Genomic DNA, 17,388 nt, shown 5'->3' with positions numbered 1-17,388 from the left:
GGATTAGGGTACTCGGGCGGAATGCGTCTGACTGGTGCGCCCGCTGGCGTTGCTGCGAGGGCTGAAGACGCTGAGCAGAGGGTCTCTTCAGGTTATCTTGGACCTGGTAGCTAGTTAGTGTTATTTTTGCCTGTAATTGGTTGTGGTCGTCTTCTCCCCAAATTCCCGAGCTACGAAAGAGACGTAAAGAAATGGGGGAAAGGCCGCGTCGCAGTGGGTTCTCACGTCGTCGAACCAAGGACTGCCCAGGCACGTGCCGTTCACAGATGAATTGATGGAGGGGCAGTGCCGTTGCAAAGGGAGCCATATTCCTGATAGTGAAGCACAGACTTGCCCCGATAGGGACTGTGGCAGGTGGAGAAGGGCTCAGCTTGTACTACGCGGGAGCTAGGCTGAATTTCTTCCTTGACTTTCCCCCTTTTTATCCTCTTGCTAAAAGTACACGTAAAGAAAAGTTTGAAGAAAACGCCCCGGAGAAGAGTGTACCCTCAGCGTCCATCAACGGCGTCCATCATTGATAGAAAATCTGTGCTAAATTTGTCTTTTTCCTTTCCCCATTCTCATATTTCACAGTTAAAACCAGCCAAAAGAGTGACGTTCAAAACTGCAGTTGGGTGTTTTGGAAAGTCTCACATTTCAAATTCTCTTCCAAGGGCAATGTTGTGTGGTTCAGGGCACATGCTTGTTCACAATTCACTTACAAGTGTCTACTATCAAGGGCCTGAACAACTTAGACATTCAATATGGGTTTTAACATCTTCCCAAATCTGTCTTCCCAGTTAGATGTTCAGCAATTCAAGAAGCACATCGTGTAGGGTTTTTGAGTCCGTTCGCCCTATTCGGCATTTATCCCAAAGAGTTATACTATCTTGATGAAAATGAGTCATTATTTTGATTTCTAATATTTGCTTTTTTCATTTTTACTAACACGTTTTCTTTTTTTCCAGTCCCTCACAATGCCCATTATAGCTTTTGAAAATCTTAGTTGAAAGTAAAACCATATCCATGTCAGTTATCTTTTCAGGTTTAGAAATGCAGCCTGTTCCTAGAAATCCAGAGCTTCCCTGCATCCCCCTACTCCAATATGATCTCCATAATGTTCTGCATTTTTTGAATTCCAAATTCATTGCAGAATGAATAGTGAGTGACCATATACAGGACAACTTAAAATTGAAGATTTGTAAATAACATGCTTGGAGTTGCCCCAGTGAGTGATAGTTGAGGAATTCTCTGAACCTGGCAACTGTTCCTTATGCTGAATTTTGAAACTGAAGCTCCTCTCATGACTTGGGGTGTTCTAGATTGTGCCTGTATCATACTGTACATCATTTAAAAAAAAATTTCAATGTTCCTTGGAAAGAGATGAAGTGTAAAAGATACCTGTTTTGCTAGTTTAGAAAATAACTCTTTAGCTCCTCCTGGTGATTAGGAAACCACTCAACAATACCATGAACATTCTGTCACTGTTACCTAAGAAGTAATGCAGCGAGTATCGTATCCTAAAACATGCACAAAATAGGCAAGTGCTTCAGATCCACACAAGAAAGTGGAGTATAATACCTAAGACATTGGAAACCAACTGGTTGGGGAGGCTTCCAGGAAGACATCAGCATATGCCTGACTGTGGAGCTGGGCCAGGAGGAGGGGGAGGAATTCTGGTTGAAGTGTGAAGTGAAAAGTTCTTAATCTCAGTGTGGACACAGGGGGCCCAAAGATCCAGTGTTTCAGAAGAGAGTTGACATTTAAATTTTTTTGGTAAAATGTCCTGATTTTTCAGTTTGGCAAGCAGTTGTTAACGGCCCTTCCCCCAGCCCCTACCCTGTTTTACTAAGCTGGAGGCTGGACAGTCTGTGCCTTTCCATTGAGGAATTCTGGGGAGATGCCCCAGGAAGGGAGGCATGACAGCTGAAAGGAAAGGCAGATTCCCTAACTGGAGGCCCAGATTGGCCAGCTGCACCATATCTGTTCTAGATATCGGCCTCTAAATTTCTTTGTAGAAAACTCTCCCTAGCTGAAAACGCTTTGGTGACTACTGGTGCCCACAGCCAGCATCAGGAGTCCTATGTCCAGGACCACCATCTTTCTACCACATTTTTCTTATCAAAGATCTTGTGTCCTTTTTTTAAAAAAAAACAACAACAACAAACACTTTATAAACAGAAGGTAAAACAGTTTCTAGGAATCCATAGGCTATAGTTTTGTTTTGCTTCCAGGTTGAAGTTTTCAAATTTGGCAGCAATTGCCATAGCTTGTTGCCCACGGGAGGCCTGCCACACCCATGAGTATTCTATGTCTGCTGGTATTTTGGCTGTGACTGAGTCATTGAATGTTTGGGCAGAAACTTCCTGGAATGGTACTTCTTTCTTTCCCTTGTATACTTTGTTTAGTTTCTACAGTCCATGCCGTTTCTAGTTGTCAGGCTAGCCCCTGACCTTCCCCTGTGCCTTTTTCATTCTACTGTTGTTGATCTTCATTCGCCTGTATGGGTTTCTCTTGATTTATTCCATTTATTCTTTTTTCCCCCCTTTGGCCTTTTCCTAGTTATCAAATCCTCATAACTCCTTTTGAGTCTTTCCTCCACCAAACTTGCACCTCCTTTTCTCTCTTGCTCCTCCTTATCCCAGTCACAATCCAGACATTGTGAGTGTTTAAAATTTCCACTCTGACCACCACCCTCAGCCACTCAATTCCCCATCTTCTGCCACATAGTTCCATTGGCAGGAGTGCCGTTAGCATGCTTGATGTTATTCTTCAGAAACTATTTTTTATGGGAAATTGGGTAATAGAATATGGTCAGATAACACTTTCCATAGATAGAAGCACAGGCTTTAAAGTATGGAAAGCCAGAAGGTTTCCTATTAAACGGTTCTTGCTCAAGCTAAGAAAAAAATTAGATCTCCAGATCAACTACATGATTTCCCCAGACAAAAGCAGCTGATAGTCTGAATACATTTCAAAGTGTTTCCAAAAGACCCAGGAAAAGACCAGAAAGAGGTGATTTTGCAAAAGAAGAGAAAATGTTGCAAGTACAACATTACAAAAACTGAAACACATCTTTAAATTTAGTCACCACAGATAGCCTACATTTCAGTTAGCATTTTTGTTCACTCAGGTTAAATAGTATATATAAGCAAAGATAGAAAATAAAGGAAACTAATAAAGGCAGGTGAGAGATGGGAATATACTAAAAATTGTCAAGACTTGAAAAGCAGCTAATTGTGTTCATTGCAAAACCTCAGGCGATGGAGCAAGCATAGTGGCAGCAGTTAGCTGATGACAGGGACACAGCAGGGTTACCGTGTGTGAAATATAAAATTGTGAAATATGTTCTAACAAAAGTCATTTTACTAAGAATAAGAGATAACACGTTCACATTGCAATGCTGTTCCAGTCACTGAGGCAAACCTTATCTAAACATTTCTGCAAAATCATGCACAGGGCAGTCCACTGGAAAGAGGCCTGGCTGCAATGCAGGAGGCTGGTTTTCTAGTGCATTCCTTTCCTCAGACTCAGAAGGTAGTTATTTCATCTCTCAGAACCTTGTTCCTACCTCCGAGACCCGACACAGTTGAACAAGACTCTGAAGCATGCCTTCTGGCATTGCACTGGGGGGATTCTTCAACATGAGTCACAATACCCAGTGCAAAAAGGGAGACCTGCCACTTTGGCATTTCCAGATAAGCAGTTCTAGGTTAATGCTGGCTCACACATACCTCCACTTTGCCTAATTGTAACATGCACAAGAGGAAATTACACTGTGAAACACACACTGGCTGTGTTTACAGACAAAATTATTTTCCGTAAGTGTGGTTTGCTTCAGCAAGAGATTAAAATGAATGCCATCAGTTTGGTAAATGCACTAAGAATCCTGGAAATTGGGTGCTTGACCACATTTCTGGTCTTCTGAGAAACTTCCAGTTTAATATACTCAGAGCAGTTCAGCAGAAATGCTGAGGGTTTTAGCTCATCTGGTGTGGGATAAATTTCCCAAGCAGTGCACATGCATTCATGGACGGTTTTGCAGTGCTGCAATGCTATCGGGATGACAGGAGAGCTGGCTCTCAGGCAGTCACCTGGATGAACAGGAAATACAGCCCAGTGGTGAGGAGCAAACTGTGGTATGTCCCCATACTAGCCCCACTGCTCAAGAGCTGTGTGGCTGTGACAAGTTACTTTCTTTAACTGCTCTCTGCTTTGGTTTCCCCTCTGGCAATCATTTGATAATAAAAATGTCAATCTAAACACGTTGTTCTAAGGATAAAATGAACTAAGATCTCCTAACGGCTTAGGAGAGGTGCCAGTGTTAGGTTTATTGTTATTATTAGCCCAATCAAAAATCAGTCAGCATCAGGGAAACTGACAAAGTGTGTGTGTATGCACATGTGTATGTGACTGTGTGTATGAATGTGTGTCCCCACTAATTGAATATGGACAATGAATTCTACTATACAGTCAGTACCTCATTCAATTTGGTTAAGCCAGTGAGGGCCTGCCTCTACAAAAGAACATGTGAGAGATGGATGGGGATAAAAGTTCACTAATTCTTTTGTTTATTGAGAATCATATACTGGGACATCCCTGGAAAAGTTGAATGAAGCCTTGCACCTGCCCTAGACTATGATCTCATTCATTTACTCCTCCACTTAATGCACCTTTGCTGACCAGGGGCCAGGAGCTAAGCAAGGGTCTTATAAGTTAGTGGAAGGTGAGAAGCACCTGACAAGTTGGTAGGACCATGTATAACTCATACAAAAAGCTAGATAAAGGAGAGGAGACCCATACCCCATTAAAGGGAGATAGAAACACTTCCTGAAAGAGGTGGATTTGACCAGTTTTGAAAGATGGGTGGGCCTTCTACAAACAGGTTAGAAGATACCAAATGGAAGGACCTGCCTAGCAAAGACACGAAGGTCAGAGGTCAGTGATCTAGTGGTCTGAGGAGCTACAAGGCCAGGAAGGAGCTTGCTGGAATGCAAGATGTGCAGAATCTGGCTATGGGAGGAGGAGCCAAAAGGCCAGCTACGCACAGGTTCAGGCTTGAGGACCCAAAGTGGCCAAACCAAGCCGGCTTATAGGTTATTTAGACAGGCAAGAGCATACCTGGCGTGGCAAACATGGTATACAAAACTGACACCTTGTTTTAAACATGTTTTTACACAAACTCACACATTAAGAATCAGGGTGGGGAAGCAGTTGAAGGCCTACACTCCAGAGTTGGGGGGCTCTGGGTTCGGTAAGTCTCTATCACATGACAGACAACACTGTAAGCCACAAGAAACCCCAATGCCTCAGTTCCCTCATCTGAAAAATAGTGCAATAATGACAGCTGGCGTGGGCCTGGTGCAGTGCTTCAAGGGCATCTGTTAACTCTGCTACCATGCAGAGGAGCTGAAGCATCGGACAGCATGTCCAGAGCATTGTGCTGCATCCTGGAATCTCGTAGGGTGTTCCATACATGTTAGTTCCTGCCCTAGGTTTTTAGACCTCTTTCCAGAATTTTCAGCTCTGGGAAAGTAAACCACCTTTGTGCACCAAGATTTCACCTTTACAGGGACACATCTCTTGAAGAATTCAGGAAGCTTTGGGGAAGTGTAAATCTCCAGAGGGACCCCGTCCTAGTGGCTGGCACATGCATTCGTCCTCCAGTTGGTGGGCGTGCTATCCCAGGAGGAGGCAAGAGGTTTTGGGACCAAGAGTCAGACCCAGGCTGTCTGCATGGGGCAGTCAAGCTCAGGAATTCAGTGCTGTCCTGGGCAGTTGCACTTGGAGAACATTGGCCACCTGCAGGGTGCAGCTCAGCTCCAGACAATACCTCCCTCGCCTGGATTTGACAGGGTTAACTGATGCTGAGGACCACAAGGTTTCACCTCCAAGCAGGGTTTTTCCTTGACCCTTTTGCTCCCTGCCCTCTGTGGGATATTCCCAGTACAGGATGACTGCTGCCTACTGCTGCTGCTACTTCGGACTTTTCTTCCTAGTATGCAAGAGAACCCTTACAAACCCCCAGCTGCACAATTCCCATTGTGCTGCCTTGCCAGGGTCCACGTGCCTCTGATTCCCCTACCCTGAGCCTCCACTGCTTGCCCAGGGGTAAAAGGCATGTGACGGATTGCACCCACGAAGTTTGGTGAGGGCAGGCAAGGGGAGGGTGCTCTTGCCACCTTGGGGAACCGCAGACAGCTAGGAAACAGCACCTCCTTTACTTCCCCTACTCCTTGCCTCCCATGCTTGCCTTCCCTCGCTCTTGCTGTTCTGGGATTGTGCCTCCCAAGAAAATCTGACCACATGAGCTTTCACTCAGGCTTCAACTTCTATGAACCCCGGACTCAGCCCATTTTTTTTCTTTCTTGCAGAAGCCATAGAAGGGTAAAATAGAGCAAAATTCTCAAAAATTGTTTCCTGATAATACACACCTTACTGCAAGTAGCAGAGAAACAACTATCTAAATCTTGCAGGGAAATGAATGTCCACTTTTTTCTTGTCTCTCAAAGAACTATGAACACCACTCGACCCAGAAGTGTCATCTGCTCCATGTTACAGCGACATTTTTTAGTTTTGTGTCAGGTGCGAATATGGCAGTATGTAGGCAAAGCTGAAAAGAAACACCAAGGTTTGTGGGGAAAGTGTCAGGGAAGTCCTCCTCAGCACTTTATTTTTGGGTATAATATGCACTTAATAATTTTATTGGAGACTAGTCCAAAACATTGATTTTTTTTTTTTTGTGATAAAAGGGAAACATTTTAAAGTAGACCAGAATAAGAAGACTTCTTGTTACTGACAAAAAAAAATCTTTTTACTATTGAATATTGAAGAGTTTTTCAGGACAAATTTAATCATTAACAGTGAAACAATAAAGTCCAGATTTAAATAGAAAAGAAAAAGAATATCCATTATTTGACATTAACAATGAACAAGACAGAAAAAAGAATTATCGGTATTACAAGGAAGATATGACCCAATATGTTCATTTATCTAAAATGATAGGAAAACTAAAGCTTATAGAAATAACAGAATTAGGTAATGTAGCTGAACAAAATGTTAGTATTTAAAAACAATGGTCTTTCTACATACAAGAGGTATTTATAATGAGTGGCTAAAGAGGTGCACTCCGCCCCCTACTGCTGTGGGGTGCAGGTGAGTTGCTGAAACTTGTGCTTCAATTTCCTCAGCTGTAAACTTGGGTTGATGATCCTGTTCCTCAGAGGTTTTGGTGAGGATATCATGAATGGAAGTTACTACAGTTTGACTTACTCAATACCTAATCCTAAATTCACCCATCTAGTTAGCCCTTACCTACAGTGGGATTTGCAAGTGTCACATACTTTTGCAGACTCTTGGAATTAAGGTGATATTTGACACAATTCTGGTCAAAGAGGTCACAGGTGACCCCTATTTTACTTTCCTCCTGCCTTAAAAATGAATGTAATGCTGAAATGAATGTAAAGTGCCCATCTGACCATGAGGGAAAGGTGAAGGTCAGCAACTGCTTACCTAAATCTGGGCTTTTGTTTTGAGAAAACAAATCAGATTTGTTTAAGCTATTGTTGGACGAGTATTTTGTGACTTGCAGATTGTCATTTGTACCTGTCATTTGCATGTTATTCAGGCAAAGCATAACATAAATAACATTTCTGGTGTCTATAAAGTGCTCAATAAATGTTACTGTATTTTAAAATATTATCCTTAAATATATTAAAAATATAATTGGGGAAAGTCTCTTATTCATAATTTAAAAAACATATTATTAATGCTACCTCAACAAAATGATGCAAGCTGATCTATGTAAATAAACTATTAAACACTGAATAATGGCACAACAGGAGACATGTAAGTGAAGAGATTAAACACATTTGTGGATTAAAAGAGTCAATATTTTTAAAGATGATAATTACCCCCATATTTACTGATATGTATAATCTCATTTAACCAACATTCCAATGGTATTTTGAAGAACTTGATAAGTTGATTCTCATTTCCAACTGGGAGAATAAATATTCCAAAGTAACTGAATTGGCTTTGAAACAGAAGAATATATGTGGTGAACGCATTTAATTTATTCAACAAGATATTGGATATTAGATATTAAAATAATGGATGTCATTGGAAGAAAAATTTATATAATGGAACTAAAATTCTACAGTTACATATAACTGTTAAATCATATATGACAAATACAGCCATGCACTGTTTTTGACAGGGATACATTCTGAGAAATGTTGCTTCAGGCAATTTTGTCATTGTGTGAACATCATAGAGTGCACTCACACAAACCGAGGTAGGATAGCCTACTGTACATCTAGGCTATATGGCCTAGCAGCTAGGGGTGTCCAACCTGTGGCCTTGTGGGCCACATGTAGCCCAGGATGGCTGTGAATTCGACCCAACACAATATTGTAAATTTACTTAAAACATTATGAGATTTTTTTGTGATTATGTGTTGCAATGTATTTAGTGTGTGGCCCAAGACAACTCTCCTTCCAGTGTGGCCCAGAGTCACCAAAAGGTTGGACACCCCTGGATTGCTCCTGGTCTATATATCAGCACAGCAAGTTACAGTACTGAATACTGTAGGCAATTGTAACACAATGGTAAGTATTTGTATATCTAAACACATCTAAACATAGAAAAGATATGTTAAAAAATGTAGTATAAAAGATTTTTTTAAATGCTACACCTGTATAGGGCACTTACCATGAATGGACCTAGCAGGACTGACTTATTCTGGGAGAGTCAGTGAGTGGTGAGTGAATGTGAAGGCCTAGCACATACTGTACACAACTTTAGACTTTGTATACTTAGCCTACAATAAATTTATAAAACAACACAAGATTAAATCAAATTCAAGAAAATGATGCCATCAAGAAATGTGGTAAACATGAGATGCATGAAGCTGCTCCTGGCAAAACATGGCATACTGTTTTACAGCAGAATTTTAAAAAAATAGAGTACACTCCAAAATAATGATAAAAAGTATAGTGCAGTAAATACATAAACTAGCAACATAGTGGTTTATTATTATTATCAAGTAGTATGTACTATACATAATCATATGTGCTGTACTTTTATATGACTGCAGTGCAGTAGATTTATTTTTATATATATTTTATTTGCTGATTTGAGAGAGAAAGAGGGAAAGAGAGTGAGAATGAATGAGAGAGAGAGAGAGAGAAGCATCATTGTGCTGCTTCATCCATCTATGTGTTCAATTGTTGATTCTTTATGTGCCCTGACTGGGGATCAAACCCACAACCTTGGTTCATCAGGATGATGTTCTAACCAACTGAGCTACCCAGCCAGGGCCAGATTTGTTTACACCAACATCACCTCAGACAAATGACTAGTGTGTTGCATTTTGCAGTTTTCATGGCTATGATATCACTAGATTATAGGAATATTTTAGATCCCTTATAATCTTATGGAACAACCAGTATATATATGGTTGGTCCATCGTTGACTGAAACATGTAAATCAAACATCATATAGGTCAGGGTTTAGAGCAGGAAATAGAAGTTGCTCTGGGTGTTTTGGACAGAGGTGACTTAATAGAGGGAATAAGATGTTTACCACATTGTTGGAAGGGCTACAGGAGCACCCTTGGCTGGGTCTCCTGGATTGACTGGGCATAAACAACTGATTCAGTGGGGAGCCACTGAAGCTCACTTAGACACTACCACTGAAGCTACATGAGAAACCAGAAGCTATTGCTTTTACAACTTCCATTCATGTCTAGGAAAATGGCCACGGTGTCCCGAGTGGTGGTCTGGGGATAGGAGTCACATTAAGAAGCCTATCACCATTGCTTCTTGATTCCCAGAAGGTGGCAGACAGACAATGAAGCGCTGATGCAAGACAGTCGCACATTTTCTGAACTCTCTTGCTAGTGGCAACATTCAAGAGCTATGGAAGATTATTCACTTCTGCCTTCCAGAATCCCTCATGAGTTCATTTAAATAATAGAACATAATTTGCTTCCAGAACCTCAGCTTTCCAACCTCCCCAAATAGAAGCCAGATAAAATGGAGGTTGAGAGAAATGGTCCAAAGGATCTACTCAGAATGGGAATGTGCATCATATTGAGATCCTTGGTTATGCCCTCAACTAATTCCAAAATATACAAATATTCCCCTGTGATGAAAGACTTAGGAGTTGAAATTACACATATAATTACTAAAACAAAATATGGGTGAAAAGATCTATAATCTTGGGATTAGGGCACAACATGAAACCCAGAGGCTTTAAGAAAAACATATTTAGCTAAGTGAAAATCAAGCAGCTTTTGTTTCATAAAAGATACCCCTAAATAAAGTTAAAAAACAAAAATTTGGGAAAAATATAATTTTTATTGTGGGTAAAGGGTTAAGATTCATAATATGTTGAGTTCCTATAAATCCACAGAAAAAGATCAACATCCAATAGTAAAATAGACATAGAATATGAATAACTAATCTTAAAAAAATCAAATGTAAATGACTTTGAAGCACACGGAAACATAAGTACTTAATAAGGAAGAAAATAAAATTAAAAATGAGGGGTTTTTTTTGTTTTACTTATTCATCTGGCAATGACGTAGAGCAATTATATCCACTATTGGCAAGAGTGTTAGGGAGATAAAGTACAAATGGATACAAACTTTAAGGGAATTTTGGACTATGTATCAAATATTAAAATGTCCTTACCTTTTACCCTGCAATTACACTTCCTAGAATTTGCTCACAGAGCTAGTAATACACTTCTTAGAATCTGTCCAACAGAAATAATCATATAAGTGAGCAGAGATGCATGCCACAATGATATTAACTTCACTGTTTTTTGTAAGAGGGAATATTGGAAACAACGTTTAGTACCCATTAGCAGGTCATTAGTTAAATAAAGGATGATATATCCATACAATGGAATACTAAGCAGCTAGTATAAAGATGTAGCTCCATTTATATTGGTGTTGAAACACTGCAATTGCATAGTAAGTAAATTAGCTCTATATAGGTAACATGATCTCACTTGTTTCTAAAGACAAAAAATGCGCATTATACATGCAGAAAATCTGAAAATATGCGTACCCAGTTGCTGATGGTATTCACCTCTAGCCTACAGGGGTAGGGAGCAGTGTAGGGAGAACTTTCACTTTTCTACTATATGTACTTTTTCAAGGTTTAAAGGCATTTGACGAAAAGCATACACATGACAAAAGGCTTGTATTTTTAAAAGTGGAGATCTGTAAGCACATATGCATTCAATTAAGTCATTTGATGTGTAAGCCTGGCATCAAGGTAACTGATCCCCCCACCCCTGCAACTTAAAGCCAAAATGAGCTTAGAGCCCAAGTGATAGACACAGAAACAGGCTCACACCCTGAGTCCTGAGTCTAACTGGAAGGAATTACATTATTTCCTGAGGCCCTATTTCTGAATGGTAAAACCAGAATCAAAGCATGCACCGGCATTCTGAAGTTGCATTGCTCCTTCCTCTAGGGAAGCTGCTGCCACCTGCTTAGGGAGAATAACTTTCTTTGCCAACCTTGCTGTGTATGTGTGCAGAAACTTCTCCCTTGATTAACACCTGCAGTTACTGCCTCTGGACTTGTCTGCCTCTTGCCCGCCAGATCTGCATATTATTATTATTATTTTTATTTTTATTTTTTTTGCTTAAACTTAGTTACTTTATCTTAGCTTGCTGCTTGCCCATGCAAGCTTTCGTAATTGGCCTGTTGCTGTAATTTCCTGAATACAATCATAGATGTATTGCTTAAAAATTTCCTTTGAAACTTGTACTTGAATCTTCCTTCTCAACCCAGCCTCGTTTATAAGTCTATCCTTTCACTCTTTCTTACAAATTATTCAGTATCTAATATGTTTAAAATTTTTTTTAAATCATTTATTTTAAATTCATCAAATGACCGGACCGTTTATGCGAAGAGAAGCAGCAGAATGTGTGATTGAGAGCATGCACCTGGAGCTGCTGTGCCACTTACCAGCTGCGTGGCCTCAGGCAAATCACTTGACCTATCTGGGCCTCTGTTGCCTCACGTATGTAAATTCTATATGAGTGCTTATTACATTAAGTAAAACAATAGTATGGTATTTTTGGCTAATTATTTGATCACCTGTACATCAAAACATTCATTCAGCAATCATTACCAGATTGGTGGTTTAAGGAGGAACAAAGTCAAAGCAGGCTGGAAGGCAGAACAAAACACATCTCTGTCAAGCCAGGTCTCTCCATTCTCACCGTTCTCACTGACAGCACCTTGACTCGAGCCACCTTCACCCTCACCTGACCCTGTCACAAAATAAAACACAGCCAGACTCTGGTAAGTCCTGCTTCAGGGGCTTCTCATACTCACAAAAGAAGCCACACTCTATAATTCACTAGAGGGTACAAATCTAGTCCCCACTGCCACTTAAATTCATCTCACAGCTCTCTTCTTTTTCCTTAGGCATTAGCAACACAAAACTTTTTTTTAAATTATATTTTATTGATTATGCTATTTCAGTTGTCCTGATTTTTCCCACTTTGTCCCCCTCCACCCAGCACCCCGAACTCTCTCAGGCAATCCCCCCACCATTGTTCATGTCCATGGGTCATGTGTATAAATTCTTTGGCTACTTCCTTCCCTGTACTGTACTTTACATGCCCATGGCTATTCTGTAACTACCTATTTGTATTTCTTAATCCCCTCACCTCTTCACTCATTCTGCCCTTCCCCCCTCCCATCTGTTAAATTTCCAGTTAGTAACTCCTTTTCTCTTGCTTTTAAGAGTCCCTCTTTAACCTTTGGACTTTCAATAATGGTGTGTCTTGGAGTGGGCCTCTTTGCATCCATCGTAATTGGGACTCTGCACTTCCTGGATGTGCATGTCTATTTCCTTCACCAAATTAGGGAAGTTTTCTTTCATTAGTTTTTCAGATGTCTTTCCAATTTCATGCTCTTTCTCTTCTCCTTCTGCCACTTCTGTGAGGCTAATGGTGGGCCTCTTAAAGTTATCCCTACTTTTTTTGGATTCTTTTTTTTTCTTTCTGTTGTTCTACATGGTTGTTTTTTGCTTCCTTATGTTCCAAATGATTGATTTGATTATCAGCTTCATCCATTCTATGGTTGTTTCCCTGTAAATTGTTTTTTATTTCAATTAGTGTATCCTTTGTCTCTGACTGGGTTTTTTTATGCTGCTAAGGCACTCACCAAGTTTCTTGAGCATCCTTATAAATAATGTTTTGAACTCTGCATCTGATAGATTGCTTATCTCTATTTCATTTAGCTCTTTTTCTGGAGTTTTTATCTGTTCCTTCATTTGGGCCATATTTCTTTCTCTCCTCATTTTGGCAGATTCCCTGTATTTGTTTGTATGTATTAGGTTGAGCTGCTTTGACTGTGTCTTGGTAGTGTGGCCTAATGTAGTAGGTGTCTTGTAGGGTCCAGTGGCACAGCCTCCCCTATCACCCAAGCAGGATACTCAAGGTGCAGCCACTGTGTGGGCTGAGTATACTCCCTCCTCTTGTAGTCGAGCCTTGGTTGCTGTTGGCAAATCAATGGGATTTACCCAGGCCAGTCAGCTGCAAGATTGGCTGTGACCAATGACCACCAACTTCTGTCCTCCGTTAAGGATCAGTTGTGCAGGTGGATGGTGGTGGTGCTCTGATGTAGTCTGTAGCTGTCCACTGGGTGTGCTGGCCCTGGGGTTTCCTATGTGGTGCAGGCCAAGGTCAGCCCTCACCTGTATTTCATCTGGAGCACCCTGTCTGAGCTGTAAAGCAATCTGCGATAGTTACTACTTGTGCTGGGTTTGGAGATTCCCAGGTGAAGCTAAACTGTGACTCTAATCTAGTTGCCCCTAGGGCTCACTAAAACCAGCTAGTTTGATAGGATTTAGGAGCAAAGACAAGCCATTTTTATGGAAAAGCAGCTTGGGTGGGCCTGTAATTTAGGTGGGGCAGAGCCTCTGGGAATCTCCAAAGTGGGTCAAACTGTGTTAGCCAGGTCCACGGAGTCTCAGCTTGCAGCTCTGTGAGGGGAGGGATTAGAAAAAGGAAAATGGCCTCTGCTTGCCCCAATGCCAGACAGTTCAGTCTCTCCCTGTATACCACTGGTGCCCTTCAAGCTGCTACCCCAGTGTTGGAGCTCAGACGGAGAGAGTCTGAGTAGGGGAGTCTGTGTGTGGGTTCTCCAAGAGGAACTGCTTTAGGGCTCCAGCAGCCTCCTCCATCGACTCAATCCCCACTGGTTTTTGCAGCCGGAATTTGTGGGGACTTATCTTCCTGGCACTGGGAATCCTGGGCTGGGGGCCTGGTGTGGGTCTGGGACTCCTCACTCCTAAGATATCCCTCCTGAATTTTTATCCATGTGGGTGTGGGGCCAGCCCATTCCATGTTTGTATCCCTTCTACCAGTCTGGATGGATATGGTTTCTTTAATTCTATAGTTGTCAGACTTCCATTCAACTTGATTTTTGATGTTCCTGAGTGATGGTTGTTCTATATTTTATTTGTAATTTTAATGTGGTTGTCTGAAGAGGTGAGTCTGCCTACATTCCATCTTGACTGTTCTCATTAGTCAAGCACTAATCTTTTAGTTTCTTAATATCTTAATCTCTTTCCCACCCCAGGGCCTTTGTACTTGCTAATGCCTCTGCCTAGAATATTCTACCCAGTGCTTTGTATGGCTTTCTTCTTCTCTTCCTTTAGTCCCAGTTTAAATATCATCCCCAGTGATAGATGTGTGTTTGTGTGCTTGGCACTCATTCCTATTTCTATTTCTTTGGGTAATTGCATCCAAATTTCCTTTGTGGACACTTCCCTTCCAGACTCTTCATGGGGCTTGCATGACATAAGCCACATCAGATCCAACAAATATAAAAATATGGAAGCCTTTCCTTTAGTCTCTCCAGAAGACTCCTCTGGACATCCGATGATGGGGCAGGGATTGCTACACAGGAATGTTACCGAACGAATGGACCCCCTTCGGGGGGTGGTGCCCAGATGCTATTACTGAAACAACGACCCCCCGCTTCCCTGGGGTCCCTCTGTTATAGGTCCTTTGCCCGCTGCCCTTTGAATTATGGCTCTGGATGGCAGTTTGGTGAAAAGGAAAGGAACTATTTATTCAAAAGGTATACAGGTTTGATTAATGGTTAAAAGTCGCTCTTAAATCTCAAAATCCCTTTAAAACACCCACCAGCACACACAGTCCTGCCTTTCCCCTCTTTGCCCAGTTAGGCCAGTCAGGCCAGTCAGGGGTACCGTCTTTCAGAAGAAAAAAATCAGAAGTCTGGGGCTCGGCTAGGCAGGCCTCTCGCGGTTCTCAGCCCCATCTGCTGCGTCACCGCCATCTCCAGCTTTTAATCCAAAACCATGTGGCACCTTCTCCTGGCCCACTAGCAAGAGTCCTTTCTCCCCTCTTTCTTCCCGTGTGGTCTTCACACTGTTCCCCAGAGTCTGTGTCCCATTGTCTCTCCTCCTTCCTCTCCCAGTTACATTCTTCATTAAGTCTTTCAAACCTTCCTAATTAGCCTTGGTGATATGCAAAATAACCCTCTTTGCATATGAGGAATGAAGCTATCCTGTTATTGACATACAAAATGAATCTCAGTAGCTCTGCTCAAGGCTCCCATCCCCCATGGCGGCCCCCCCTGGGGTGGGGAGAATATATTTTTCTTGGACACCCCAATCTCCAGATCCCATCACAAATACCCTTTGGGGGGGCCCTGGAGGTGCTCTGTTACAGGAAGAGGATTTAGGAATAAAATTGATCTATGCCATACCTTTCACCAAAACTGTTAGCTAATAGCTCCCTGCTTTGTCCCCACTTTCGTATTATTGGTCCTAAGCCTGCTGACTTCTACAGAGTGGAAAATGAGTCCCTTTTAACTAAACTCCCTTCTGCCGGTGCCTATGAAGCAGCCACCTCCACTCTGCTGGGTCAGTTCTCTCACCATTCAGTTTGCAGAGATCTCTCATCTCTTTGTCTTAGTGGGCTAACATCTTTACAAACTTATCCCTCTCTTGCCATTTCTTGTGGAGTTTGGGCCAGGAGAAATGAACACACAAGGAGAATCACCAAATCTAACTTCAAGTGGGTCCCTAAAAATCTTGTTCTCTTTGCTCAGGATATAACTGCAAACCCTTTCTGCAGTCCTCAGATCTCCTATCTCATTACCTCCCTACTCGGTCCCCCCAAATGACAATATGTCCTGCAATCTCACAGAGAAGAGACAATCTCCCTTCATTTCCTTCCGCTTCCTATCACTGCAAGGTTACCCAGATACACACACCTCCTTTCTGTCTCCCTGCTTCCATGGATGAGGTGTCCCCTCCTTTCTGAGCCTCAGGCTCAACTCCTTCCCTGTCAGGATCTTGCTCTGTAACAAGCACTTGTCTCTCCAGCATTTGATATTAGCCAGACACCATTAGCATATGAATTTAGGGTGACCAGTCACCCCAGTGTACCTGGAAGTGAGGAGGTTTCTTGGGTTCAGGGAACATTCAGTATGAAAGCCAGAATGAATATATCATTCTATTTTTTCTCTTGTATTTTGGCCTTAACTACACACTGTCTGTTCATCTCCTTTCCTAAATTTTTCATATTCTTCACACTTGAGCTTCTTGAAACAAGTGTTCATAATCTGGTCAGGTTGCTCACCTGCCAGTCCCTTCAATTAAGCAAACAAACAAACACGCAAACAAACAAAAAAGGACAGGGTCATGTGACTGAAGGAGTGGCTTCAAGGATCTACCTCCCACCCCTGCTGTGTGGATCGACCTGGTTTCCTACAGTGCTGCAGGCACGTGCTTTTCAGTTTTTTCCACTGCAGGCTGACTTAAGCTTCACCGTTTCTTTGAGAATGTTGTCAACAGTGTCGGCAGTACACACCCAGGCACACATTCCATTGTCATTCCCCTGGATGTTCAGTCAGTGATGCTAACACAGTGAGCCTTGGCTTCTGTACCCTCACACCATCTTGATGCCTATTGAAAGTTTTCTTGCAGGTTCTGTCATTTAATTATAGAATTCCTAGCCTTTTTTCCCCTCACTTTTCACCTTATCCTGGGGAGCTAATCCATCTGCCAGGCTCCACTTGCCTTTGATATGCTTGTGAATCCAAATTCATGTGCAGTTCAAATCTCTCTCCTAAGGACAACATTGTAACCTTCAAATGTCTACTGGCTACATACATCTGGACGTCTCCAAGGCAGCTCATACTTAATGTGCTCATCTTCACCCCAACTTGAACCTGCTGCAGTTTCTGAGTACCCATCTCAGACAGTGGGACCACGATCTACCTAACTGCACAAGCCACTGAATATTTACCTCTCATCTTGACTCTTCCCCCACTTCACCTGCATGTAAGTGAGAGTTCTTAGTTGGCAGCCAGAGAAACCTACTCTGGTTAATTGAAGT

Source organism: Pteronotus mesoamericanus, unplaced genomic scaffold (genome assembly GCF_021234165.1).
Source record: "Pteronotus mesoamericanus isolate MK-2021 breed Mesoamerican mustached bat unplaced genomic scaffold, CSHL_Meso_final scaffold_125, whole genome shotgun sequence".
NCBI classification, from domain to species: domain Eukaryota; kingdom Metazoa; phylum Chordata; class Mammalia; order Chiroptera; family Mormoopidae; genus Pteronotus; species Pteronotus mesoamericanus.
This window is presented reverse-complemented; position numbering follows the sequence as displayed.